Source organism: Peromyscus maniculatus, chromosome 19 (genome assembly GCF_049852395.1).
Source record: "Peromyscus maniculatus bairdii isolate BWxNUB_F1_BW_parent chromosome 19, HU_Pman_BW_mat_3.1, whole genome shotgun sequence".
Lineage (NCBI taxonomy): Eukaryota > Metazoa > Chordata > Mammalia > Rodentia > Cricetidae > Peromyscus > Peromyscus maniculatus.
In genome coordinates, this window is record NC_134870.1 from 25,812,281 (window position 1) to 25,840,151 (window position 27,871).

Sequence of the window (27,871 nt, forward strand, 5' to 3'; positions counted from 1 at the left end):
GGCTCATTCTGTCGCTCTCCGAGAAGACATCAGCTGCAGGGTTAGCCCAAACGGGGCAGATAAGGGAGGGGACCTTGTCAAAGGGCAGGGGCGCAGACGGAATAGGTGCAAAGACAAACGGGCTCACATCAGCTCTTTTCCCGCAGGGCGCCTACTCTGTTGCATAGGGCTGAGATTTAGTTCTCTTAGGGGTTATCTGAGCGTTGCTTTGTTCCAGGTACGATTTCAGACTCAGTTCATAGGCCACAGCTCTAGGGCGCTAGTGTATGGGCAGGAGCCTGCCTCCTAAAACAAAAACAAAAACCCCAAAACGTCCTTTCTCTGATCAGTTTCTTCATCTGTGAAATGGGACTAGGACTCTGCCTCCGTTCTTCCGGTGGAATTAGTGTCTACAGAATGCAGGAAAAGTGGTCTGGGGAAGGGTGCGGTCTTTGAACTGAGAGTCGGCGGACCGATGAGCACCTGAGCTGGAGGGTGGGCAGCCAAACCCTCCCTCTCAATTCCCATAGCTTGTTGCCCCATAGAACAGCTGAACAGGGGGCAGAAGGTCGGCGGATTTTCCCCGGAAGGTGCGTCTCCAAGCCCAGGCATCTCTTACAAAGGGGGTGGGGGACATTTATTTTATTTATTTGTAAAGTTGCACGGAAAAAGGGTGAAGCCGGGCGCGCGGGGGAGCTGAGCCAGGGCGGACCTCGCCAGGACGCTGGATTCGGGAGGCGCAGGGGCTGCGGCTCCAGCTTCAGAGCCTGCGGCGTCCAAGTGGCCAAAGCTGCTCTGGGAGGGAGGCCGCGGGAGGAGGGAGGGAATCCGAGGTGGAGTAGGGGGGGTGTGAGGGAGCCGCTAGTCCGGTCCGGGTTTTGCCGGCAGCCCCCGGGCAGCGTTCGGAGCTCCTGCCCGGGCGGGCGCGCGGCGCGGCGGCAGAGGCGGCGGAGCCTGAGCTGGGATGTAGAGGCGGCGGCGAGAGCAGGCGTCCGAGCAGAGCCAGAAGAGGAGAGCCTCGCCCCCGACAGCCCGGCCCCGAGTCCCAGCCTGTGCCTAGCCATGCGCGCCGCCTGCTGAGTCCGGGCGCCGCACGCCGAGTCCTTCGCCCGCCGCGCCGCGAGGCGCTGCGCTCCGGGGTGATTAGTTGCTTTTTGTTGTTTTTTAATTTGGGCCGCGGGGAGGGGGAGGAGGGGCAGGTGCTGCAGGCTCCCCCCCCCTCCCCGCCTCGGGCCAGCCGCGGCGGCGCGACTCCGGCTCTGGCCCCGGGCGCGGCGGGCGACTGGAGCGGAGCGCACCGCGGCGGTGCCCAGAGCGGAGCGCAGCTCCCCGCCCCGCCCCTCCCCCTCGGCCTCGCGGCGACCGTGGCGGCTCGGACGACTCGCAGAGCCGGTAGGTGTCGGGCCACAGCCCTCCCCCGGCCCCCCCGGGAGGCCAGCCCCCTCCCCTTCCCCGCCTCCCTCCCTCTCCTCCCCCGGGGATCCGTGCGCGGCCGGGGCCGGAGTTCGCTGCAAGTCCGCGGAAAGTTTGGTGGCGCGGGTTCCCCCGAAGTTCAGGTGCGGAGAGCCAGGGATGGGGAAGGAGGGGTCGGTGTTTGGGAGGGGCGGGGGACGCCCGCAGCCTGAGCCGCCGGGCCTGGGAGACCTAGCTCCGGTGATCGCTCGGTGGCCGCTGCTATATCCAAGCCTTCCCAAGCCGCAGTATGCTCGGTCGCAGATCACTGAGTTCAGACAAAAAGAGGGGTTTTAGGGTCGAGGACGGCGGGCTGGGAGCGGAGGAGCGAGGCTGGAGCTCTCTCTGCGGGGGACGCTTCCTTCCCAATCACTGGTGCTCGCGGGCGCCGGGGGTCCTCACCTCGCAGTGCTGGGCGGGTGCTGCGCCTGCGGGGGCGGCTGCTTGCAGATCTGCGGCGCGCACTCCCCGCATCAGACCCCACTAGCTGCCCTGTGTTTGTGGGCGACCGTAACTGCCCCGAGCGCCTCGGTCCACGCGTGGCCGTGCCTCCCCTTCGACTTGGAAGAGGCGGCGGCCACTTCTGTGTTTCCGCTTCGGCTCCTCGCCCCCGCTGCCTGCAGGGTGCCTGGCGGGCTGATCAAGTTTGACCTTTTTTTTTTTTCCTCGTCAAAGTATATCACCCCCACCTTCGCCGCCCAGGCGGCCTCTCTTCTGTCCTCTACGGCCTTGGGGAGTCTCTGACCGCCTCTCCGCGTGTGCCCAGCTGCGTGCAAGGCCGGGGACGCAGAATGGGGGGGGGGGTGTTCCTCAGCTGCAGGGCTGCAGGGGGCGGGCATCCCAGGCTCCTGCCACGCTGCTCTGGCCCCGAATTTACCCCCGAAGTCCCGCCCGAGCCCCCTCCCTTTCGCATCCCTGGAGCCGGGGGCTGAACCGCCGCGAGAGGAATGTGTTAATTTTCTGACTGGGGGAAGTTGTCCTCACCCGGAATGGGCTGTTTTCCGGCGGGGAGCGCGGGGTGCGCCTGGCTTTGTTTATATATAGGTTCTACCGAAAGTGAGGGACCCCGATTTTTAAGTAGGGGGCCTGTCACAGGAGCTAGTGCGCAACGGAAGGGAGCAAAAAAAAAAATTTCCCTGTTTTTCCTCCTGGGGGAATCGTAAGGGGTGCGCAGAGTTGGGTTGGTGCCATGGGTTGCAAGGAGGTACCATTAGATTTGGGGGGTTCTGTAGTGACTCATCTCGAAAGACTTGGTCTCTCTAGTCTTCCTGAGGAGGGGGTGAAGGTTTGGCAGCTGCACCCTACTTTGCTCCCCGGGACCCTGGGTCCTCTGAGAGTTGGGTCTTCCAGTTGGGGGTGCCCAAGCCGAGATGCGGATTAGGCCCTTGATCCCCGCCTTTCCCTGTGCCCCCGCGCAGTTTGGAGCCCTTGGTTTTGTAGTGTGTAGAGCCCTCCCTTGCCCCGCGGGTTTGCCCAGGAAGCGTTGGGGAAGGGGGCGTGTGATCGCTCGCCCCCGCCCCCGCCGGAGCCGCCCCAGGGCCGCCGGCAAACAGAGTCCCTTTCAAGTTTTCCGCTGGGGCCGCCTGGCGGGGGCTTGCGAGCGCGGTCGCTGCGGACTTGTTTGGAGCGCGGTTTGCACGCCCGGCGCCACCTCAGCTGCCCCCGCCCGCGGGCTTCGGAGTGTACGGTCCTAGCGATGGCGAGCATTTAAATGAGATGGTTAGGGGGTGCCCGGGGGGTAAGCTTGACCTGACCCTTTACCGAAAGGCTCCTGTGACCTGCTTTTAGCTGGAAATCCTTCCCATCCCTTTTTTGAAAGGAGGTGCGGGGAGACCGGCCGCGGCTACTTCGCCTGTAACTGCATGGTGTTGATTTAGCAGTTCCTTAGATGAGAGTCAAGCTGGAGCTTGTTGGGGGGGGGGGTGTAGTGGCTCGCTTTGCAGCTGTCACCTCCCCACTCAGAACGGAAATTGTCCTTCTCCTTAGGGAGGAGGGAGGGGTGACAGTTTGATTTTTGCCCCGGGGAGGGGTGGGAACAGCTGAGGGAGGTTGGCCCCTGGGTTCCCAGTCCGCCCGGATGGCTGTGTAGCCTCCCCCCCCACCCCACCCCCTCGTCCCGGCAGGAGCTGAGTTCTCTAGGGGAAACCCCTAGCCAAGCTTGCGTCGGTGTCCCCCCCCCCCCTTTCCAAGGTGGGACAGAGGGTCCTCTGCTAGCTGGGCCCTTGGCTGGCTGCCTTAGTAGTGCCTTATTTATGTGTGTGTTTGGGCCCGTTTTCCCAGCTCAGCAGGTGACCCTGGCCGGCCTGGCCCTCCTATCTCCCCTGTTGACTTACCGGAGGGCCAATGGCCTCCCCTTGATCACGTGAGGCCTGGAATGTCCACCCGGCTGGGCTGAGCTGGGCTGCATGGGGGAAGGGGAGGGGAGGGGAGGGTTCTGAATCCGGGGCTCAAGCCCCTCACATGCTATGTGCCCGGGGCTTCCATGGTGTGACCCCCCAGTCTTGCTGTTTCTTTTCTGATACCTGTTTGGCAAGTGTGAAGCCGGGGCCCATAGGAATGTGGGGGCATGGTTGTCTCTGTAGACTAAGTACCCCATCTTCTTCAGGTCCCCACCTGGTTACTCATGAGAGCATGCGATGAGGTGGAAGGGATGAGAGAGCTTTGGACTGAGCCAAAGCCTGTGGACGTCCTAGGGGCGCAGGGTGAGGTAGAGAGGCGGAGGGAATCAGGTGGGACAGACCTGGTCCTGCTCTGGGAATTCTGTGTGATCATGGAGTCACAGCTGATTCTCCAGCGTTGGCTTTCACTGGTCATGAATGGGGCAGCCTTGACTACTGTCATTGCATGTAACTCATTTACTCATTCTCTGACAGGCAATGGAAGTTACTGATCACTGTGCCAGTCTGGGGGTGCATATTCTGCCTCTGTAGTCTGGGGGTGCAGCTGGGTGGAGGGGCAACCTCCCTGCTGAAGCTGCTCCCTCACCCTTTCCGCTTGGTCTCATTCTGGAGCTGTGTGTGTGTGTGTGTGTGTGTGTGTGTGTGTGTGTGTGTGTACGAAAAGTGTCCTTGATTAAGTATATTAATAGTTAAACTCTCACTCATAGCTGGAACTCACCAGACCACAAAAAGCCTCCCCGGTTATTCACGCACTACTACCCAACAAGAATATCCCACTGAAGTTTTTTCTCCTGCATTCTCCAACTTCCCCGGTCCTCTGCCTGCCCTCAGTTCCGAGCCCACCTTCCCAGGCTTCCTGCAGTGAGAAAGGACTGCCCCTTCAGGGACCCAGAGGCAGTATCGGCCCACAGAGATGGGGTTGTGTGGCGCTGTGCTGATCTCCTCTGTGAGAACCTGGATGGTATATCTGTCTTGGAATCTGTGTGTAGAACGGATCTGTCTGAGGATGTGGAAGTTTAAGATGTGTGATTTTTGTGAATGGTTATGAGGTACATATACCTCATGCACTCAAGTCAGTATGTCCGGAGGTTGGCTGTTTCCCTGTATTTTGTGTGTGTGTGTGTGTTCTGTGTGTTTCGAGTATTTGGAATTTTGTAGGGTTTGTGATTTGTATGTGTTTGTTTTGAGACAGGCTCTTACTATGTAGCCCTGGAACTTACTCTATAAACCAGACTGGCCTTGAACTCACAGAGGTCTGTCTGCCTCTGCCTCCCTAGTTCTGGGATTGAAGGTGTGCCCTACCACAACTCCTGGCTCCTGGCATGAACCTGTTTTATATGGACTTACAAATGTAGAAGCGGTCACTCCTTTAGTGGTGTGTCTGGAGTGTGAGTGTTCAAGGAAACCTAGAGTGGGCATATTTGAGCTGGGTGGGCAGTAGTCAGTGGCTGGTGTCTGGATCTCTCTGTCTGTCTGTCTGTCTGTCTGTCTGCCAGTCTGACTTTCTTTCTGAGTCCTTCCCTCCCTGCGTGTGAAGCAGAGAGACTTAAAACCTTCTCTACTCCGGGGTGCCCCTCCCCCTCCCCAGCCGTAACTGGGCAGCCTCCCGGTCTGCCTGCCTGCTGGGAGTTTTGGAAGCCATGGAGGGAGACAGGCTGGGGCCAGGGTGACAGCGCTTATCCACAGCGATGGCAGCCTGTGATTATAAGAATAAAAGGATTTTAAGGTCATGGGTGTTTTTTTTTTTATGTTTTCTCCCCTCTGCGGAGCCGGTGGCGGCAGAGGTCTACAGCTATGTGTCTGCAGGTTACGAGTGTGTCCCCATGCAGGTAAACATCAATGTGTGTGTGTGTGACTTACCTGGGAGCACAGTCACGTATGTGCATGCACAGCAGAGTCTGTCTGCCTTGACCTCTCACGTGAGAGTCCGTCGGCCTGTCCTGGATTACCGGGGGGGGGGGGGGGGGGGGGCCATGGACAGACGGATGACAACATGAACGTGGTTCCCAGTTAAACTTCCTGCTGCTGGGCATCCCTTGGAGCTGGAACTCCAGCTTGGAGCTGGAACTCCAGCTTGGAGCTGGAACTCCAGCTTGGAGCTGGACAGTGTTCTGAGAGAGAGTGGTCTAGCCCCAAGCCTTGCTCACCTAGTTTCCCCTCCCTTAGTTGAATCTTTCTGGCTCGGAGAGTAGCTGGACCAGTCACCTGGACGAGGCCACATCTCGGGGTGTCAGCGCCCCTGGCCCTGCTCCAGCCTCTGTAATTGCATTCTGCTGCCTAATCCCCCGCCAGCTCAATTAGATTGCAAATTCTTCTTCATTTCCTGCCTCTTGATGCTGGCCTCCCTCTGGGCTTGCAGGGATTGGGGGGTGGTGGGCAATCCCTGCTTCCCTTCAGCTAGCTCTGGGGAATCTGGGAGGGTGATTAGTTCCTGGTACTGTGACCCTAAAGCTCAAGTCAGAACCCTGGGGACCAGCAGGACAGGGAGGGTTCCACCAGCCCTTTTGAGCCAACTACAGTATCCCTCTGTCCAGAAACAGGTTCTCTATTAGCTGGTTCAGGCTACCTGTAGAATAGGCAGGTCCCTTGTAGCCAGGCCCCTAGGCCGGACCTTGACCATGGCCTCCATAGGCTGTACCCAACTCCTCCCCTCACAGCACTTACTGCTTACCCAGCACTTAGGATTTAGTCTTTTTTTCCCCACCAGACAGGATCTTACTATGTAGCTCAGGCTAACCTCAAGACTTACAGAGACCCTTCTTCCTCTGCCTTCTCATGGGAATGTACCAGCATTTCCGGATAACTGTTCCAAGCCATAATGCTTTTAGGGGCCCATGGGACCACCAGAGCCTTCCCCTGGATCCCCCTAATACCATCCCTGGACTCCACCCAGACAAGAACAACAGGACTCAAGAACATTCATCAGACCTGGCTGTGAATCCTGGCCACTGTGGCTGACTGTAGGACCTGTCTTCTTACCTCTGAGTTGGGAGAGACCACTTTTAGATTGAATACAAAGACTCAGCATGAGGAGAGGGCCTCATCTAATCAGAAGTTGGCTTTGGCGGGGGTTGTTTTTGTTTTTTGGAGACTTGGATCTCTAGCTTGGATTGTTCTGGAATTTGCCATGTAGACCAGGCTGGCCTTGAACTCACAGAAATCCGCCTGCCTTTTCTGGGATTAAAGGCATGTAACATCACACTGGGTTTAGAAGTTGGCTTTTATAGTGTCAAGAAAGTCTTCCCCAGTGAATGGGGCGGGGGGACCGACATGGATGTCTCTAGTAACCAGGTATGTGACCTTGGCTGCATTACTCTCCCCATCTGTAAAGTGGACCGAAGGGACTGGCCTCGGGGCATCAGGAGGTGCACAGGATGCAGGATGCTTAGCCCCGACAGGTTTGCCACGTGCTGTTTTACGTTATTTTCCTCACATGAAGCCTGTCATGGGTAGAACTGTGTATAGACATGGAGGGCAAGGGACTGCCAAGGTCATGAGGACTGGTAATGGGACCAAGGAAGGACCTGCTGGCTCAGCTGGGCTGGGGGGCACAGCCTCCCCTCGCTGCTGGTCACTGTGAAAAGTGGGGGCTCGGGTGGACCTTCTTTTTTCTCTCTGGGGAGGGGCGTCTACCCCCCCCCCCCAGGCACCATGGCAGCCATGGTGCTGACAGGTCTCCTGGCTTCCTCACTGGGGTGACTGGCAGCTCTGGAGGGCTGGCTGAACCCAACTCAGCCTGAGGGGAGCGTGGACTGCAGAGGTCTCTCTCCTGTCGGCCATCCCCATGGTCCCTCCCGCCCTCTGCCTGTCCTCTGGTGGACAGGCTGTGACAGAGGTGGGGGCTGCTGGCAGCCTCAGGCTCCCCTATGGCTTTACTGGCTAGTCTTCTGAATTCTGTGACCTCTGTCACTCCCTGGCCTGGGCTCTTTAATATTTCATGGCCCTTCAAGTCGACCCCCCCGCCCCAGCCCACAGGGCCCCCTTTGTCTGCTCCCCCGCCCCCCGCCCCAAGCATCTCTGTCCCTGAGTTACTGACCCAGCGGCTACCTCCACCTTCTCCCACTGTGACTACCACCCCATCGCCTTCCCTGTCTCCCCTGACCCACCCACTCTACACCTCCGCTGGTGACGCCCAGTCTCCCCTCCTGACATCTCTGACCCGTCTCATCTGCCTTTCCTCCATTTTCCTCTTCTGTTGGTCTCCCCCTTCCCAGAGGAACAGAAACCGTGGCAACTGGTCGGCCTGCCTGTCCTTGCACCCTCCGCCCCTTCCTGCCCCCTCCTCTGGCCCGGCTGGCTGGCTGGCTGGCTGGCTGGCGTGAGAGCTGGTTTTATTTATTTTTCTGTTTGTTTGGGAAGAGGGCAGTGGCAGCCCTGGGCCTGGCTGCCTCGCTCTGCTGAGAGCAGCGGGCAGGCGGCCGTGCTGGCCTCCCAGGAATGTGGCTGGGACGCCCTGCGCTGTATTTACCCCTCTCCAGCTGCCGGCCTCCACAGGGCAGAGCCAGGCCTGCCCAGTGGCCCCTGGGGAGCCTTGGACTCACTCGGTCCTGTCTGGCGGACCCCACGTGTCTTTTGGGGGGACCAGTCCCCCCCTTGCCTCTGACCTCTTCTGACCTCCTCAGGCTCTCTTGGTCTGCCTGCAGGAACGCTTGATTGCCGTGCTGGAACGAGCCTACGGTGAGGGTACTGGAGGCCTAGTACCCGGCAGCCACCCTGTCTCCCACCCAGGAGCCTAACCTAGGCCTGTAATCTCCTGGTCAGAACTATGAACAAAACCGTCATTCCAGGCCCCTCTCCACTGGGTCTGGTGCCTGGCTTTGGCGCAATTCCTCAGCTCTGCTCAGATCAGGGGCAGGAGTGACCCAGGTGCAGAGCCAGAGCAGCTGAATCCCTCATTGCCCTCCCACAGGACCGTATGTACACACCTGAGTGTGTGTGTGTATGTGTGTGTGTGTGTGCATGCATGCGTGCGTGCCTCTGTGCATGTGCGTGTATGTGTGTGTCTGAGTGTGTGTGTGTGTCTTGAGTGTGTGTGTGTGTGAGTGTGTGTGTATGTGTCTGAGTGTGTGTGCGTGTGTGTGTGTGTGTGTGTGTGTGTGTGTGTGTGTGTGTGGTGAGACCTGCTTAGTCACAAGCACGTGCTAGGTTGTACTTTGCTTGGAGACAATGCCATACTTCCTGTCATCGGCTCCCTCATTCATCAGATGCTTGCAAGGTTTCGGAGCCTGCTCTTTGCCAGGCTTGCAAGTGGGATGTGGCAGGGACGCCTCTCCGTGCCCGAGTGCCTGGCACCGTGTGAGTGTTCAGAGGTTTTGAACACTCCTGCCGTCCTCGGGCTCGGCCCCCACACGCACATGAGAATGGCTAGCCCACCCTAAGCCCTACCGAGGGATGCTCCTGTGTCGGCATCCTCCCGGCCTGTTTTCTCTGCTTTTCATCCCCACGCTAGACTGGGGAGCCGGGTGTTGTTTGCGCCCGGCTGTATATATACAGCTGAGGAAAGAGAGGCTTAGAGTCTGATTTGACACTGGCAGGCGAGTCCATGACAGCCTGGGAGGACCCTGAGGACAGCTAGAGTTGCGTCATGTGATGTGATGCTTTTGGTACCTTCCCCTCGGCCTGAATGTTTACCAAACACAGGTCTGGGTCGCTCCCACCCCAAACCTCAACCCACCTCCCACTCCCGCCCCCAACTCCATCACCCCAGCAGAGGAAGGCTGGTTGACTAGGTGAGTGAATGAATGAATGAATGAATGAGCTGGCAGTGTGAGTGAACTTTCCCAAAGTACACAGGGATGTGGGGTTAGATGGGCTGCTGTGTAGACCCCTGCTGGCTCAAGGGAAGTGCTCTCCAGCCAGCACTGAGATGTGACCAGAGACCAGCGACCTGCTGGGCAGAACCAATGGGCAGGTCCTACCTTCTTGGACCTCGGTGTTTCTGTCAATTGGGCTCCAACATGGAGTCTTTCATTGGCTGGCCACCAGCTGGCCTCAACTGGGGCCAGCCTGGGAGGTGAAGGACTGGTGGGAAGCAGGAAACAGTGGGTGGTGAAGACAGGAAGATAAAGCCGGGAGCTTGGCTTGGAACCTGAGAAGCAGGGAGACCAGTGCTGACCTGATGTGGGCTGGGCCCTCCTTTCGAGGGGGGGGGGCACAGGCACACACACAAACACCCCGCCACCAACTCTGGCTCCCCCACAAGCTCATTTCCTGACATCTGTGTAGTTAGTGGCCCCGTGTGCCAGGAGGAGGTGGCCTGTCCCCTTGGGGTTAGACGGGTTCCTCCCCCGGCTCATAGTAAACCCCAGCTTTATGTCATTTCCTGTTGACCCTGATAGAAGAAACCCAGTCCCCCTCCTGACCAGTGCTCTCCCCAAAAGCTAGGTAGGAGGTTGGTTAACCGGCCCAGCGTAGGAGATGGAGGTGGGCCGGACACAGCCCCTCCCCAGGGCTGCTAGGTCTTGGCAGTTTAGAATTTTTAGTGATAGCAGTCTAGAATCATAGGCTGTTGGCCGTGAAAGGATGTTTTAAGTCAGGATTTATGTCAGGTTGGGATTCTGTAATCACCGAGGAGTGAGTTCTCCTGCGGGAAGGAAGCATGAACGGCCATGCTTCGGTCTCCTTGTTCGATGAGAGAGGACTCTGGGGGCTGGGGCTGGGGCTGGGGCCTTTCCTGAGGTCACAGAGCCTGGAGAAGACCTCAGGCGACGTGAGCCTCTTCCTGGGCCCGAAAGGCCAGTTCTGCATGCAGCCTGTGGGCTCTAGGCCCGGCCAGGCGGCAAGGGGCCGTGGCTGGCCTGTGGGCACAGGGGGGGTCCTCCCTGTGGCAGGCTGCCGCCTGCTGCCCACGCTTCCCGAGGCACCAGCGTGAGGAGGAAACGCAGGCTGTTGCTTCCAGCGACAGCAGGCAGGGCCGGGCGCCTTCCCAGCTCCCCCTCTGACTCATGGCTGCCTGCAGCTCCCCTCCCATGGGGTCCTCAGCAACTCCATCTGTGCAATGGGGAGAAGAGACTCTGTCCCACAGTGCGGTGGGTTCACTGCCACAGCAAAGCGAGGAGTCTTCCCGAGACCCCTGTGAGGCTGTGGAGAGTGACAGCGTGATCCAGAAGGCCTCCCAGCACCGAGAGCTTCCCGCGGAGTTACTCTGGTCTCCCCCGCAGCCTGGGAAAGGGGTGACTGGGTTCCTGAGCAGAAAAATGTAGGTTAATGGGGTGGGTAGGTAAGAGAGGGAGTTGAATCCGTTTCTTTCAGGATGAGAGTGGATGGGAACCCTGACCCTGACCCTGTGTGTGTGTGTGGGGGGTCCCTCCTGATTTTGGTATGTCCATCTGTAAAATGGAGCGTGTTATCCCGCCAGGGCCAAGTCAGCATCTCCACTGGATATGTGATGGGTGCTTGGGGACACTGAGTCAAGTGGCCCATCTCCCGGGGAGAAGGGGATCCTTGGCAGCAGAAATGGGGGAGGGGGTGACTGGGTCACAGAGGTGAGTGGAAGGAGCTTGGCAGCCAGACTGTGGCCAGGGGAGAGAACCCCAGCTGCTGCCCTAGGAAGACCCGAAGAGCTGGATGGGAGGCAGTAGGGGGCAGACTTGGCCTCCCTCTGGCCCCCCTCAGGTCTGCGTGGAGTCATCCCAGCCTGGCAGCTGGGTGGGTGTGCCGCTCACTGCAGGAGAGCTGGGGCGCACCCCCTCATGCTCTGTAGAGGGGGGGCTATGACTGCCAAGAGGGCTTGGGCCCTCATCCAGACTTCAGAGCCTTCTGATGCCCCCAGCTATGTCCCGAGCTACTACCTGGGGGGGCGGGGGGAGCTGGCAGGTGCTCTCTTATTGGCCCAGGAGGATGGGAAGCCCCTGGAAGGGCCTCCTGGGATGTTAGGGGAGCAGTAGGGATGTAGTCAGCCGCCACCCAGACAGACTGGCTTGCTTGAAGTAGGCTCCCGTGGCCAGGGCCAGGGACTGGGGATAATGTTGTGAGAATTGAACCGGGTCCCTCCTGCCCTTTCTTTACCCCAGCTGTCCACCAAGCTCTAGGCTCTAGTCTCTTCCCATCCCTGGCTGCGTCTGCAGAACCCCCTGGGAAGGCGGGGAGGAGGCGCAGCGGGCTCAGAACAGCGGGCGCCTGCTCAGCCAAGTATTTTGCAGGAGCTGTCAGAGACAGACAGGCACGTGGGGAATTCAGTGCATGCGGGGCTGGGGGAAGCAGCGGGTGGGCAGAGGAGGGGAACCGTGGTTGCCTCCCGGCCTGCCGAACCCTGTGGAGATGACTGACCCCCCCCCCCAACACCAGAGCCCTGTGGGTTGGGAGATGTTCTGATCCTATCCAGGGCCCAAGCTGGGAGGCTCTCCTGCCGAAGTGGGGATCCAGACAGGAATTCGGGTTGTGCCCGACTGTCGCCTCCAGGAAATAGCAGCTGTCACACAGACAGACAGACAGACAGACACACACACACACACACACACACACACACACACACACACACACACCAGCAGCCTGGCACAACTTGTCCCCTGGCCAGTGTCCGGTTGGGTAGATTGGAGGAGATTGGTGTTGCCCAGTCTGAGCAGGGAAAAGGCAGAGTGGAGGGAGCCATGTTTATAAGCTTCAAGTTTATATTACGGGGAAGAAACCTCTCAGGCTTTGTAACCACTGCGCAAAGACCCCAACTTAGTTGCTTTTATGAAGTATCCTCAATAAATCCTGCTAGGCAGGACAGAGCCTAGAGCTGAGTAATACATGATTTTTTTGTTGTTGTTGTTCGCAACTGAGACCCAGAGAGAGGCATTCACTGGCCCAAGGTGACTGACTGCCCATCCATCCTTCCCTCTGTCCTCATGTGGGTGGAGCCAATGAGAAGAGGTGAGCTTTGGGGGGTGGGGCTAAATTTAGTCATCACTGCGTAGCTGCGGCCTCTGGGAGCAGCTGTTGGTGCACAGACAGAGGCCTGAAGCTGCATTTAGTCTGGACAGAAATATCCTACTACCCACCCACCCACTGCTTGGGCAGCCAGGCTGTGGGCTTGTTCCCTGAGGGGCAGCCTGCCTGGGCCTGGCGACCCGGCCAGGGCAGGCAAGATGACCCGATAGGCTTTCCCAGATCAGGTTTCTATGAAACAGGAACCGCAGCCGGAGACTGGACCGACCCGACGGTGGGGGCCAGGGCAGTCAGAGAGCCTGGGGGCTAAGGACGCCTCTCCCGCCTCCCTCTCCTGCGCCTCTGCTGATGCAGCCTCTCCCTTCACTGAGGCCTGGGGAAGCAGCAGGTTATTTATCAAGCCAGCCTCCCCGCCGCGCCGCCTGCCCGCGCCTCCCCCCCCCCTCTTGTGCTGGCGGCCATGAGCCCAGCCGAGCAGGGTGAGCTGGGCGGGCGGGCGGGTGGCGAGATTAGCTCAGGAGACGTGAGTCACCCCATCCCTAGCAGCAGGGCGAGCACACACTCAATGCAGCCCCACACACGAAACAGCCGGGGATACAGAGGAGATACACAGCTTCGGCACACCTAATTCCACATGCCTCTGCATGACCCACCACCGCTTACGCTTCAGACTTTGTGACGTATGTGTGGGGGCCTCAGAAATACCCAGTCCTGGTGCACATACATGCTGACACGATTTTGCCAAGCAGACATGCACAGTCACAGTCAGGTATAGGTAGGAAGCCACACTTGCCCTCACGGGCCTTGTATACCTCCCCATCCTGTCTGGGTTCAGGCAGTGGTCTGTAGGCCATGGCTCACACCTTTTATGAGGCTGCAGGCTTAGGCCAGGAGCATGGAGAACAGTGCCTGTTGCATGCACTTGCATATACACAAGCCTCCTGTGAGCAGACTCTGCTCATCCCTGTGGATGCTTACACAAAAGAGGCTCCCCTGGTCATGTTGTCTCTGGATTCTGTGAAGTGGGGGTGGGTGGGCTGTGGAGGAGTTCTTTCCCCATCCTTAGGCTACCGTGGCCCCATTTGGGGGAGGGGGGGATGACAGTTGCCCTCATGGCAGGGAACTATAGCTCAAGCGGAGTATACCGGGAGAGGTGGGGAAGGAAGAGAGGCAGAAGAGCTGAGAGGAGGAAAGGATGGAGAAGGAATGCTTCGGACAACCCATTTTCCCAGGAGCACTGAGTGACCAGCTCCCTTCCCCATTCGAGGTGGGGTCTGTGAGAGATGGGACCATCCCAGGAGCTGGGGAGGGGGGAGGACACCTCTCCTGGCATCCACTTTACTCTGTCCCCTTGGTTCCCAAGACCCTCTTTACACAGTGCCCCTCCAGCTAGCACCCGGGGGCTTGGGGTTGAGCCACACCCCTTAGTCCGCATGGCGCTGGCCTGACAAGAGGGCCTGGGCTGTGAGGTTGGCGGTCTGCCTGCGGTGGTGTCTAAGCCTTAGCTCCGCTGAGGCCGGGGCTTGTCTTCCCTCCCACATAGAACTAGAGACATAACCATTTTCCATATGAGAAGTGAGAGAATTGAGCAGGGTGGGCATGGCCTTGTAATGGTGAGGGGCATTAACAGCTGCTGCCCATCACTCCTACGACAGGCCATCTGGGGCACAGCCCGCTCTCACCTCCTGTTGTCCTCTACACAGGATGGTGGGGGGGGGAGAAAGTCCCAGAAAGCCTGAGAAGAAACACTTAGAGAACTGGGTTTCTCCCTAAGCTGGAGACTCGGATTTTTGGCTACTAGGTTGCCGTACCGTGTCCAAGCTTTCTTTGTTTTGTTTTTGTTGAGACAAGAATCTCACAATGCATGTAGCCCTGGCTGGTCTTGAACTCAGTATGTAGACCAGGCTGTCCCCAGACTCAGATCTGCCTCTCTGCCTCCCAAGTGCTGGGATTAAAGGCGTGCGCCACCACATCTAGCCTGCCAGGTTTTCTGGCTTCGTTTTTTGTCGTTTATAGCAGAGACTAAGGCCCATCTCTGTATTAAAGCTATCGTAACGTACTTAGTCCGCGGTGGAGCTGAGGGTGGGGCTCACCGGCAGCACAGCTCGGGCCTGGCCCGTGTGAGGCTCTGGCTTTGGTCCCCCATTGAGCTATGCTGGGGCTGGTAGTGAGCGAGGCCCCTGTCTGCCCTACCGAAGCTAGAGTTTTTCTGGGGGTCGCACACCTCAAGAAGCATCCTTAATTAGATCGTCTTGGGCAGGGCCCTGTCTGGAGCTCTGCTGAGATGAATGCGGAGGTGAAACTGCACAGCTGAGAGGCAGGAGGCACGGGTGTGAGGCTTGTTGATTGGATGGGTTCAGAGTAGCGGAGCCTGGGGCCTCAGGTAACTCCCTGGAGGCCTCATATCCTGGAAGGAAACGGAAAGAGCCAGCCACGGTTCCACAACTCCTGACGGGGACGTGCCAACCTAACTAAGGTGGGCGTGGGAAGGGTGACCCTCAGCGTAGGTGGGCGCTTCCTGTGGTCAGAAGAGGCGAGGGCCCAGCCACATGCTCATCTCCTGGGGTCTGCAGGTAGAGGGCGGGAACTGTGGTGCAAGGGGGTGGGGTGGGGAGGGGTAGGGGGGAGCAGGAGATAGGTATGAGGGGAATTGGCAGCTCCCAGGAAAACTAGGGCCTTGGTCATTCAATACCCATGGCCCGAGGAGCAGGTGATGACTGTAAAAATAACAGGCCAGCCCCGTATCAAGAGCTTCAGGTATGTGGTCTGCAGGACCCAGCGGGTTGGGGCTGGCCTCCATTCCAGACCAGGGCTTGAGCTCAGCAGCTTCTCTGGGAGCCCCTACACTAGATAGATCTAGGCGGAGCAGGGTCAGGAACCCTGACTCCAAAGCCCTCTTAGCCACCTGAGTTTGTGCTTCCAAGAGGGGGTACGCTTCCCCACCTCCAGAATCACCGGTAATGCGTGATGTTGCCCGTTGAGACTGCTGACCCTTCGGGCCGAAGGAGACTGAGCACCCACAGGATCGTCCCTGCTGACAAGTTCTGAGAAATTTCAGCACTAGGCTTGAACCACCTAGGCACTTCCTGAGGGTCTCTAACCTCTCCCACCTCTGCCTTCCTGGGGGTCCTTTTTCTGGGAAACTTCAGAGGGTGGTTTCGAGGCCCTTTAAGCAAACATTTCCTTTTGGGTACACCGGGGCAGTCATGAAAACATGACCCTGTTCCCCATCCTCTGCTTGGTTTACCACTTAACCAAGCAGAGCCCCAGGCTCCACGTGGCCACTGGGGGCTCCCTAAAAGCTCCTCCAAGTTAGGTCGATGTGGTCTCCACCTCAGATCACTTCCTCCTTTTGGTCAGTGTTCCTCTGTGAAATGGCTGACTCCTTCCGCCCATTTTGAAGCAGAAGACCCTCTGAGATGCCGTGTGCTGAGCATTCCGTTTCCAGAGGCGCCGTTGTCCTCAAGCTGTCACGGAGACCTGGGGCAGGAGGGCGGCCTCTAGAGTTGGGCCAACCAATATTTATAAAAGCCTCACCTTTGCCGCCCGAGCTTGAGCGACCTCGGCCAGTCACTGCCCTTGTCTGAGCTGCAGCACCCTTACCTGGGAAGTGGGAGAACCATGTTGCCCTTGTCTGGGGGGCTGCTGTGGAGAGGAACAAGAGTGTGAACAGGAGGGTACCTCCTCGCTAAGACTCTCAGAGATGGTTGACAGTAAGCTCCCTCCCCCAGCCCTGCCCTCCTGGTTCCCATCCCTCCAGCCTTGATCTTGAGCATTCTGGGAAGGAGATGGTGCCAGTCTGCTGGCTCAGCCGGCTTGGCCACTGACCTTCAGAGCACCCAGGCTGTCAAGGCCGCCTGACTGCCTGCCTGCCTGCCGGTCGGTCGGGTGGCGGGGAGCGCCAGCCAGCTCCGTCTTCGCCTGACGCCACCCGCCCCAGCTCCCACTCTCCTCTCTCCCTCTCTGCGCCTGTGTGTGAGCTAATTAATCTCAGCCCCTTTGGGAAATTAGACCGCAGCCGCGTTCTCAGCCTCATGGAGCCTGTGCTGCTACACTGGGCCAAGACCTGCTGTGTTGGGGGTACTGAGGTGGGAGGGGGTGGCGGCAGCGTAGGTGAACTTGGCAGGACACACGGGTCTCTGAGAACCCTTCGCTTTGGGGCCGAGGGACTCTGGCCTTAGTTCCTCCCTCCCCAAGACGGTTTCCATAAAGGCACCAGCAAACTCGCTGTCCTCATGAAACCAACCCCCCTGTGTGTCCTTTTCAACCTGGCTCCACGTTGTCATGGCCATCCCTCACCCAACGTTCTTCCTCAACGTGGGGTCATCCTCTTCCTTTACCAGCTAGGAGGCTGATGGAGACAGATGTAATTATGGGATTTTTGCTTGGGAAATTAATTTGAAAAAGTTAATTAATTGGTGGTTCCGGAGGTGGCAGGCTCCACACCCGGCCGGCCTTGCTGACGTCAGTACTGACCCACTGGAGACATGCAGCTTGCTGGACAAGCTGGGAAAAGGGACCCCCATGACCCCACTAGACAGCCCTGTGACAGGTAGATGGACAGCAGCAAAGGGCGCTTGTGTCCTGGTCCAGGGTGGGTACTAGGTCTACTGAGGATGACTCCGTATCCTAAGAACTGACCCACTTGCCTTGTGTGTTAGTGGCCCTTGTCGGCCTCTGTAGTACACGGATCTCAGTGCCATGAGTGTCCCCTTCCTCCAAGAGGGACATGACTGTACCATCAAACAACCCAGCAAGATGATAGAGAATAGCTTACTTAGTCTTCCTCCCAAGGAATGAAAGAATGCCTCAGCAGGGGGATCCCCAAGCACCTACTGTCCTAAGTGAGGGTGAGTAGTTCAGCCTGTCACCCTGGTGGCACTTTCCTTGTCTCCTACCATCCCGTCTACCAGCTGGAATGAGACAGGAGGCCGGCAGCCCTGTGCATGCCATGATCGTAGAAGTTTGCCTACACCTTCGGGTCTCCTGTAAGGCCATTGGCCACATGCTTCAGTTGGCCTAGGTTCTAGTTTCCGAGGAAGTGTGGGCACTCCTTGCCTTGAGAATGACCAGGGCTGGGGCAGAAAGTTTCTAGGCATGAGAGAAGTTGAGGATACTCTTTGCCTCACCCCATTACTAGGGTAAGGGACATGGGCTCCCTAGGCTGCTAGACCTGTGTACCCCAGGTCTTGGGCAAGGCCCTTGTTTCCTCCCCCGAGCCTCACGTCCTTCATCTGGGAAGAGTAAGTAGTTATATATTCTGAAGGCTGTGGTAGGAGCTAGGCAGGTATAATCAGCCTGAAGTGTTTTCTCTGCCTCATGGAGGCCGGCTGAGTGGGAGAGCGCGGAGTCCTCCAGGGCTCTGTTCCCCGGGCAGCCTTTTGGAGGAGAACCTGGTATACATGGTGTCTGTGAAGGATCCAAGACCAAGCAGCTAGCCTACCGTCCTAAACCTGGGGGGCAGTGAGCCCATTGGGTGTTGCTGCTTTTCTAGAATTTCTAGGGGTCCCCAGTGGATTTAGTGTGGAGAGATGGCTCAGTGGTTAGGAGCATTCACTGAATTTCAGAGGACCTGGGTTCAATTCTCAGGGTCCCACATCAGTTGGCTAACAACTACCTGTAACTCCAGTCCAAAGCCTCTGGCCTCCAAGGGCACTGGTACGCACACACAATCTTTAAAAACTTTAACAGCAGGGCGGTGGTGGCGCACACATTTAATCCCAGCACTTGAGAGGCAGAGGCAAGTAGATCTCAGTGAGTTTGAGGCCAGCCTGGTCTACAAATCAAGTTCCAGAACAGTCAGGGCTGTTACACAGAGAAGAAATCCTGTCTCAAAACAAACAAAAAAAAAGGGCAGGCATGAAGCTCTAATTCCAGCACTGGGGAGGCAGAGGCAGGTTGATCTCTTGAGTTCGAGGCCTGGTCTGCATAGTGAGTTCTAAGACATTATGAGACCCTATCTCAGAAGAAAGGGGGAATTTTTTTTTTTTAAACTGTATTTTGTAGTAGTTTGTGTCTCATGTCAGTCTGGTATAATTTGTAGTTCTAAGTTTCTTAGAGATCTGATCCCAGGCTTGGGTTAAATGGGCCACACCCCCTCCCTGAGCATCCTGTGGGCTAGCCAGAGGGAAAGAGGTCCCCACTTGCTCCAAGACCTGTTCCCACCCACCATGTTAGCTTTATAGGATCTGTTCAGAAGTTCTCTGTATAAACTGAGATGTCTCCATGTGTCCCTGAGACCAGGAGCTCCCAAAGGGTGTCCATAACATCTTTTGGTATCCTAGGGCCCAGCACAGGACAGGGTACCGCTCCATAGGGACTTGGGGCTTCTCCCTTCCCATTTTCCAGGTGTGCCAAGGCCCCATGAGGACAAGGTCACTTGAGCCTGGAGAGCTTGGGAGGGAGGGGTTCCGGCAGGAGGCAGAGGGGCTCAGAGGGGGCAGGTCTTGCCCGGCTTCAGTTTCTTGGAAAGGAGGGATCTTTAGTACCCCACCCTCTGGTGCTGGGGCAGGGAGTGGTTAAAAGACCCTCTGCCTGTACCCAGTTAAAGTGTTCCTTAAGTGTTCGTGGCTATTACCATGGATGCTGTTAGGTTGTTATCTTGGCGTTATTCATGCTTCCTGGGCCCTGGCAGCTGCTGTGGCTCTGCCTGGCCTTAGCCTCGTCCACAGAAGAGACGTTGCAGCTCCTAATTAGTGCTCCAAAGAGAGGGCCGGGGTACTTCATTTTTGCTACCGGGTCCCCACCCGTCCACCGCTTCCCCGGCCCTTCTCCGCGGTACTGGATTCAGAGTTCTCTCCCGGTCTCAGGTAGAGGGACTGGCCTCAGGCGAAAGCCTCCCCAAATTTCCCCTGCCACTCCCTCCGCCTCCTAGACCTCTGGGGCCATGAATCATTTATGAGGCAAAAATGAAACCAATTAAGGACAAACTTTGAAAGCCTCTAATTGCCGCGCCTGGTGGCATGGAGGAGTGAGGGGCGGCAGTTGTGCTCGCTGTGGAATCTCCCTGGCCCCAGCCCTCCTCCTCTCCAGGCGTCTCCGGGCGCCACCACCTCCTGGCCGCTCGCGGACGTGCCTGCGCGGCTCTGGGCAGCCGCCTGGCGCCCGCCCCGTCCTCCCAGGCCGACTAATTAGGCCCGGCTCCCTCCTGCGCTGCCCGCTCCAGGCCCGAGGTGATGGCGGCTCAGCCTTGCCCTTCTGGGGCATGTGCCCCAAAGCTGGCCGCCTTTCCCAGGCTGAGTGGCCGCCCGCCCGCCTGGCTTAACCCAGACCAGCCCAGGGTGCCCCGAGTCCTGGAGCATGAGGATCCACACAGCCAACCAGAGGGGCCGGGCGGAAACGGATGAAGGGCGAGCTGGGGACAGGGGAGTGGCTGGCTGTTGAGCTTCTGGGGTGTTAGCATGGGTGAATAAGACCACCCAGTGCCTGTCAGCCTTGCCCCGGACTGACGGCAATGACCTTCTGCAGACGCTTGGGTTTGGGGATGCCAGCAGGTGGAGGTCAGAGTCTGCACCCAGCCGGACCTGCCTCACTGCAGTGGACCCAGAAGTACCAGCCTTGAAGTCCTGCTTGCTGTGCTGGGGGGCCAGGCAGGCCCTGGGCACTCAGGCACACTGTTTGCTGAAACAGAATTTCCGTGCTTGTGTTTTTCCATAATTATATTAGCAGGTGGGATTTTTCCTCGGGGAAGCACTTTGAGGGGGAGCGCTGTGGCTGTGTCCCTGCCTGCTCCAAGCGTGAGCTCACACTCAGCTCTGCCCGCCTGCCTGCCGTAATGATTTTTTAATTATGCAGCCAGTGCTCGGAATTGCTAATCCACCTCTAGCCCAGCGTCCCCCGCTGCAGCCTACACCCCAGCCCCTTGCTGCCAGCCCCCCCGAGGGGCAGTACCCAACTATGTACCCATTGCCGCCTGCCGAGGGACACAGCCGGTCCAGCGGGGGACAGTGGGCCGGAGAGCCCGGGGGTGCCTTTCCTCCGTCTCCAAGAGCCGGGCTTGGGGATGCAGTTCTCTTTGTCTCCCACCCCAGCCCTAGGCCCAACCTTGCTTGCGCTGGCCAGGGCAGCTGTGTCTCTGGAAGAGGGTAGGGGAGTGATCAGTGCCCATCCCCAAGAATGTGTCCACATCAGAGGCAGGGACGCCAGCCCATCCTTCCTGTCGTGTGTGTGTGACCCCAAGGACATAAGCATGCAAGCACTACCTTTGTCCCTGTCACACCTATACAACACTCTGCTCCACTTCCACGCACACTCAGACACACAGCTAAGCTGCCGCACAATGGCGAGCTCCATGCTGCTCACACTGAGCCACACCTGAGGGCTGGGGTACCCTCAGGAGACCCCTGTGGCTGGATACACACACACACACACACACACACACACACACACACCTCCCCAGTCACCTCCAGACCCAAAGCTCTCTCCCTTCCTTTCCCTAGTGGGCGGCTGCCTGTGGCTGGCCGGTAAGAGCCTCAGTCGACCCTGGCCTGGGGGAGTTGGGGGGCAGGCTGCAGCGTGGTGGTGGCAGCGGGTGGCTGCGGCTCCTCTCCAGGCGCCCAGCTGTGGCATCTGTCAAGGTCAGATAGCGACTCCGGAACCAGCCAGCTTGGCCCCATGGCCCCTCTCGCCTCATTATTTTTGTGTTCCGGGGTTGCGGCGACACCTCCCTCCTCCTTCCCTCCCGCCCCTCCTTCAGTCTCCTGCCTCTTGCCTGCCTCCCCCACGCCTCTGCAGGGAGGGCCTGCCCGCGGTCTGGGGGCTTTTGTTTTCCAGTTCTTGCCAAGCTCAAGCCAGGCAGGCAGGCAGGTGGCTAGATGCTGACCAGAGCTGTTGGACCTTGAACAGCAGACAGGTGCCTCCCTCATGGCTGGGCTTCTCAGTTAAAACAGTGAATTGGTTTCTCAGAGGGGACAGACTGAACCTGGGTGCAACCCAGCCCCCATTTCACACCAGGCACACCTGTGGGCAGCTTCCTGTTTCCATAGGGGCCCTGGCAGTTGGCGCCGGTTCCCATCTGCGCCATCCCCATCACACTCGGGCTCCGCCAAGGCACAGAGTGCACACACACCGCTGTCTCACAGCTAAGACGGGTTAGCACACAGACCTGATGAACCTGCTGCAGACGCCCACCCACCATAGTTAATGCTCCGCTTGCACACAGCACCGGTGGCTGTGTGGTCCCAGGTTTAGAAAGCACACCCCTCCGCCTTGCACGCTGGGAGCTTATAGTCCAGGTACCTCCACCTGTGTTGGTGTATAGCCGTGTGTACAGCCGTGCTCCAGTCCGCAAAGGTTGGCCCTTGGATGTCATGTTCCCCTGGGCACACCCACAGCCCACCAGACACAGGCTCCCAGCATACATGTCTGACAGACCTCCCCAGGTGACACATCGTCCCGCTCCTCAGGATACACATGCTACGTCACACTCCCTCCCAGGTACGCTATGTTTCTTAATGATCTACCCAAGGGACTTTTGTCCCCTGAAGTGTTGGGAAGAGGCCTCTGCTTGGTGTGCCCTGGGTGTCTGGAGTGTGGGAAAAGGTGGTTTGGCAGATACACGGCCCCATCCACCTGGCCCTAGAGCACCCTGGTGGAGTCGGGTGGGGGTGGTTCCAGGTGGGTCATGACAGGCTTCCCGCAGGAGGGGTGGGGAATGTGACTGCTTAGGTGCCACAGCTTCTGGTTTAGGGTATGTAAATATGGGGGTGTGGGGTGTGACCGGGACGTGGGCCTCTTCCAGATCCCCTAGAGTTTCTGGGGTAGCCACAGCCATCCACTCACTTCCTCCTCCAGCTGTGAACTGCTGTGGTTGTCCCTGGGAGGGGGGAGAAGCTGGAGGCTTAGTGGTGGCTGGACAAACCTCCCCCCCCCCCGCCCCCCCAGGAAACTCAAAACCCTGGGCCAGCCGGGTGGCGGGTTGGGGCCCGGCACAAAGAAGGCCTCTGTGCAGCCTGACTGGGCTGCCCACAGGATTCTGGGGGAGGCAGCGAGAGCCGGTTTCCGTCCCCGCTCTGCTTCCTGCGGAGGCCGCTGGAATGCCCGGAGGTCTTGCCCAGCCAGGCCCGGCCGGCGCACCCTTAGCCCCTTACCTGGTCTTTGCCTGGGCTCGGGGTATAGTTGGAGACTCTCTGGCAGTAGTGCCTGCTGGGATGTGCCTCGAGCCTGAAAACCACCAGAAAGACCCTTGGGGAAACTGAGCTTTCTCTTCCAAGTCTCCATGTGCCTTGGAGCCCTCAGCCAAGGTTGGAAAGCCAAGCCCTGGAGTCACACAGGTTCAAACCCTGACTCTGCCACCTACTGACCTTGTGACCATAGGCTGATGACTTCACATCGTTTAGCTAAAAGCGTGTCGTGTTGTGAGACTCCAGTAATAAACTCCAAGGGCTGGGTGTGGTGGCCCATGCCTTTTATCCCAGTACTTGGGAAGCAGAGGCAGGCAGATCTCTTCAGCTAGAGGACAGACCCTGTCTCAGAACAGCAACAGCAAAAAACAAAGTACAAGAAAAATGTTTAGCCCAGTGCCTGACTTGCTGTCCTGTCCCCTTAGATGACCAGAGCTAGAGGACACCATGTGTCTCCTTGCCCCTGTAAGCCAGAGCCAGATTCACTTGTGGCTTGCTCAGAACCTTTCCTACCTGCAAATCCTGTGACTGGCTCTGGCTCCTGTCCAGCCACTAGGTCACTACCCTCCGTGGGGAGCTGGATGGGGAGTCTTCCAATCTATCTTCTTCTCCTTCAAGCCCAGGAGAATGGGTCCTGCAGTCTAGAGTGATGATCAAGAACCTTCTTCTCCAGGGCTGGAGAGATGGCTCAGTGGTTAAGACTGCTAGCTGCTCTTACAGAGGACTGGGGTTTGGATCCTAGCACCTCCATGGCAGCTCAAAACATGCTGTAACTCCTGGGTTCTGCTGACACCATCTTCTGGTCTCCTTGGTCACCAGAGATGTACTTAGTGCATACATTTATATGTAGGTACTCATACATACATACAAAATATAATCTGGGTGGGGTGGCTTTAAACAATATTTCCTTTTTTTTCCCCCCAAGACAGGGTTTCTCTGTGTAGCTTTGGTGCTTTTTCCTGGAACTCACTCTGTAGCCCAGGCTGGCCTCGAACTCACAGAGATCTGCCTCCCGAGTGCTGGGATTAAAGGCGTGTGCCACCACCGCCCGGCTATATTTCCTATTTTTACTGATGCTCGATGTAGGGGACGGGCTATCTCAAAGTTCATGGTGAGGGAAGACCAGGTCAGAGCCACAACTCAGACTTTCAAGACTCCAGTGCATACCTTGACTCTGTTACAGACACAGTTTGCCCCCTCCAGCTCCTTGACTATGGTGTCTCTGAGCTAGCTTTCCTGTCCTGTCCTGTGACGAGACCCATCAGGGTAGAGGGGCTAGGCAGGGGTGTGGGCTACAGTCTCAGGTGGGTGTCTGCTTAGACAGCAGGCATCACTCTGGGAAGCATTTAGTTCAAGATCCAGGGACACCCCAGGGGAGAGTATCATTTGTCCATCCTAGCCAACTGACCATTCTGCCTACTCTGAGCAGGGCAATACAGGACATCCTCAGAGGTGTCTATGAGGAGTATATGGGCTGTGCCCCTGTTAGCTGTATCCACAGGGTCCCAGATGACAGAAAAGGGCTCAGAGGTCATGTGCTGAGGTCACAAAATGAGGAAGGGCATTCCTGGGCCTTTGCTGCCTTTGGGGAAAGAACCTAGCTCAGGGGAGGTGTCGGGAGAGGGAGCCTTTGAGAGGGCGTCAGGCCCTGCATCTCACTGCCTGGAGCCCAGGTGAAAGCACGCCTCTGACCAGGGCCTGAGTGTGCCAGTCTAAGAAGATACTCGGGGACAGTTTAGGAAATTCTGTGGGGAAGAACAGAGGCCCGTGTTGTTTTTTGGTTCATAGTTTTGTGTATCTGGAGCAGAAGGTTCAAGTCAGAGGGTATGGAGTCACAAGTATGACGGCCACAGTCCCAGGGTGGTTTTGTTTGTTTGGGGGTGAGGTGGATGACGACAGGGTCTCACTTTGTAGCCTTGGCTGTCCTGCAGCTCCATATAGACCAGGCTGGCCCCAAATTCCTAGAGATCCACCTGCCTCTCACTCAAGTGCTGGGATTAAAGGCCTGTGCCACCACACCCCACTCCTTCTTTGGGGGGGACCTGTCTTGGAATGTTATCGTAAAGATCCCCCAGTGGTGTCCAGGGCATGTCTCACCCCAGCCAATTGCTAGGTGCTTGGGTGGTTGTAGTGACTGTACAGGTCTGTCCCTCCATACTGGGTGTGTGCCCTGGCCTCAGGCCGTCGCTGCACTTGTATCTCTTGGGTCCAAGAGGGCTCCCAACCTCTGGAAACTTCCCAGACTGAATTATGGGACCCAGTGACAGAACCCACCTCCTCGGTATCAGTGGGTCAGCTTCGTTCAGTCACTGGAACCTGTGGTCTGGGCTCCCTGCCAACATCGTCTGTCTGTCCGTCTGACCTCTTTATACTGCTCATCAGCATTGCTCCCCTCTGTACCCCAGGTAGGTAGAAGGGGTCCTAAGCCAGTGTGTGGACTCTGTAGAGCTAGCCCGACTAAGCCTTGCTGAATTCTGCTTGGCCAGAGCCCTGGGCTTAGTGAAGGAGGCCTTCCTCCTTACACAGGCAGGATAGGTCTAGAAGGTCCTGGAACTCACTCTGTAGCCCAGGCTGGCCTCGAACGCACAGAGATCCGCCTGCCTCTGCTTCCCGAGTGCTGGGATTAAAGGCGTGCGCCACCACCGCCCGGCTACAAGGTTCTTAGAGCCAGTGTAGTAGAAGAGGCATGACACCCCGGGGAACCTGCCCCCAGGCAGGATGGTGCTTGCATAGTTCTAAAAATGCACTTTTAAAAAAAAATCATCGAACCAATGATAGGAATGACGGCTAACACCTGTAACCCCAGCAACCAGGAGGCTGGGGTTCTTGGAACCCCCCCCCCCCAGGGGGGGAAAAACCATTGAATTATACTGTAAAAGTCCTGCCCTTGACCTCAAGGCTCTGTCCAGCTGGGACCCTGCAAAAGCTCATAACCATACCTGACACCCGCTTTCAACCAGTTCTTCCTAAGGCTTTGAGCCGTGTGACCTCTGGTAACTGTCTCTGTCTTTAGTTCTTTAGGCGGCAGCCTGTTCCTCCCAGCAGCCCTTTAGGTTACCCAGTCTCCTTCCAGGTCACTGTTCATACTGAATTCTTTAGCCACCACCAGGAAGGGTCAGTGTCTGGTTCCTCCTTGCCCCTCCCTCCACGGTGGCACAGGGCACTGGGCCACCATTGGGATAAGTAGGAAAGGGGGGGGTGTGTGCCAGCAAACATTGGGAAAATCTAACTGCAGCCCTCCTAGGAACACAGAGCATCTGCCCCTCCCAAGACGTAAACTCCTCCCCCATGCAGTCAGGCTCTTCTGGGGCCGAGGGAGGGTGGGGTGAGGCCACCGCCACCACCTCCGGTGACCTCATTGGCAGCTGGCATTATGATGTCACTGGCCTAGCATTCTGAGTTCCTGCATGTGTATCTCTGAGCCTCCAGGTGGGGCACTCCCCTGGGGGCCCGTGACAGCTCACCCCTGACCACGAAGAGGTGACCAGCACGGTAACAATTTGGTGGGAGGGGGCAGTAGGGATAACTGGGCCACTTGGCCTTGGGCTGTTGTGTTAATTGCACAAAGGCGGTCTTGGAGCAGGTGACCGACACAGAGCTCTGGGTTCAAGTTCCACCACCGCTGGGCACTAGCTGTTGACATGAGGCTCCCAGCTTGAACTTTTGTGAACCTTGTTCTCTTCGTCTCTGAAACGGGTTAAAAGTTCCTGTCTCTTGGTTACTGCCTTAACATGTGAAGCAACAAACACCACAGCACAGTAGATGCTTAGTTAACGTGAGCGGCAAGCAAGGGGTTCCTAGTTAGACGTTACTTGGGGTGCTGGTTTAAAGAGAACAGGGTCTGTGCCTTCAGAGGGTAGAAGCGGGAGTAGCCCCCACTGCTAGCAAGTGGCCACGCCTCTGCTTTTCCCCTCTTTCAAACAGCCACGGTCTCAACCTCCGTGGGCTACGATGGCCAGGATCTGGGTCCTCAGTCCTTGGGGCAAGCACTCTGTCCCCAGCCCTCCTCCCGTCTATTCTCCCCGACCTTAGGTTAGACATGGTCTCATCAGGTGTCCCTGGGTCTCCCTCCTCGGCTCCTCCCTCTGTGGATGTGTCCAGCTTGGCTCCGTCGTTCTGTCTCTGACCCCAAGTGCAGCCCTCTGACCTCTAACCAGGTCCGCTGCACCCCACCAGGTCTTGTCTGCGGTCCATTCCTGAGCTCTGCTGTCAACATTCTCTGCCCTTAACCACCTGTCTCCCCCTCAGCCCCCAGCTCTTGGGGACTAGTTCCTTCACCCCTAGGCTCTGTCCTCACCCGTCAGCCCCTGGTCCCAGCTCCAGGCCTGCCGGGCTCCTGCCTGGACAAAGGGGTCCTTTGTGGGCTGACCGCGGCTGGCAGGACGGCGGGGCGCTGGCTCCGCATTGCTGATGAAACGGAGCTCTTTGTTGTCCCCCCTCAGACGCAGTATTTCTTTTTGGGGGCTGGATGCGTTCCTGGCAGGGCGGATGATGGATGCGCCCGCCGCCGCCGCTGCCGCCTGCCTGCCTGCCCGCCAGCTTTCCCTCCCGCTCATTCCCGCTCCGCTTCAACGCAGCCCCAGCTCTTTCCCTGCTGCCCGGGTATCGCCAGGCCCTTCCTGGCCTGGGAGGGGTTGCTGTGTGCCCTGCTGTAAAAGGGGGGGGCAGGAAAATGTCACCTCTGTGCTCTCCTCTTGTGAGCAGGTTAGGTGGGGCCTGTGGTCAGGAGGTCCTTAGGGACCAGGGAGGGCGTCAGCCTTTCCCTGGGTCTGAAGGGGGTGACGCCAGCCACAATGGCAGTTTGGAAGAAGCCTGGGGACTAGGCCATGAAGAGCAGTTTTGCATATCGGCTGTCTTGAGTTTGAGGACGGTTGCCCCTGTGGCCAGTCCCCGCCTGTACCTCCCCCACCTGCAGTTTCCAGGGCTGACAAGCCACAGCGTTCTGCCTGCGGCACCTGTTCGGTGACATATCACGTTCTCTGTCCCAAGCAAGCTCAGTGCGCCTTAGGACCTGAGGGACTGTGAGAGCAGGTGGTCCCTGGGAGAGCC

At 58.0% G+C, this 27,871-nt stretch overlaps 1 protein-coding gene and 1 long non-coding RNA gene across 7 annotated transcripts in view; one reads left to right on the forward strand and one right to left on the reverse strand.

The window, feature by feature from the left end:
* Positions 1-388: 388 nt before the first annotated feature.
* Positions 389-27,871, forward strand: part of Cxxc5 (CXXC finger protein 5) — a 32,834-nt gene continuing 5,351 nt past the window's right edge. Inside the window, exon 1 of one of the 6 annotated variants that reach the window (XM_076554997.1) lies at positions 389-569. The gene's annotated coding sequence lies outside the window, so the exon portion shown is untranslated. Of the gene's footprint in view, positions 570-872; positions 1,536-26,169; positions 26,315-27,871 lie in introns of those variants that run through there. The other 5 variants (XM_076554995.1, XM_016009298.3, XM_006991038.4 and 2 more) reach the window with 5 other exon arrangements.
* On the reverse strand, positions 14,278-25,647 carry LOC121824127 (uncharacterized). The gene is made up of 2 exons (XR_006065937.2): positions 25,097-25,647; positions 14,278-22,862 (listed from the first exon to the last, which is right to left on the reverse strand). It is a non-coding gene; the product is annotated as an uncharacterized LOC121824127 (long non-coding RNA).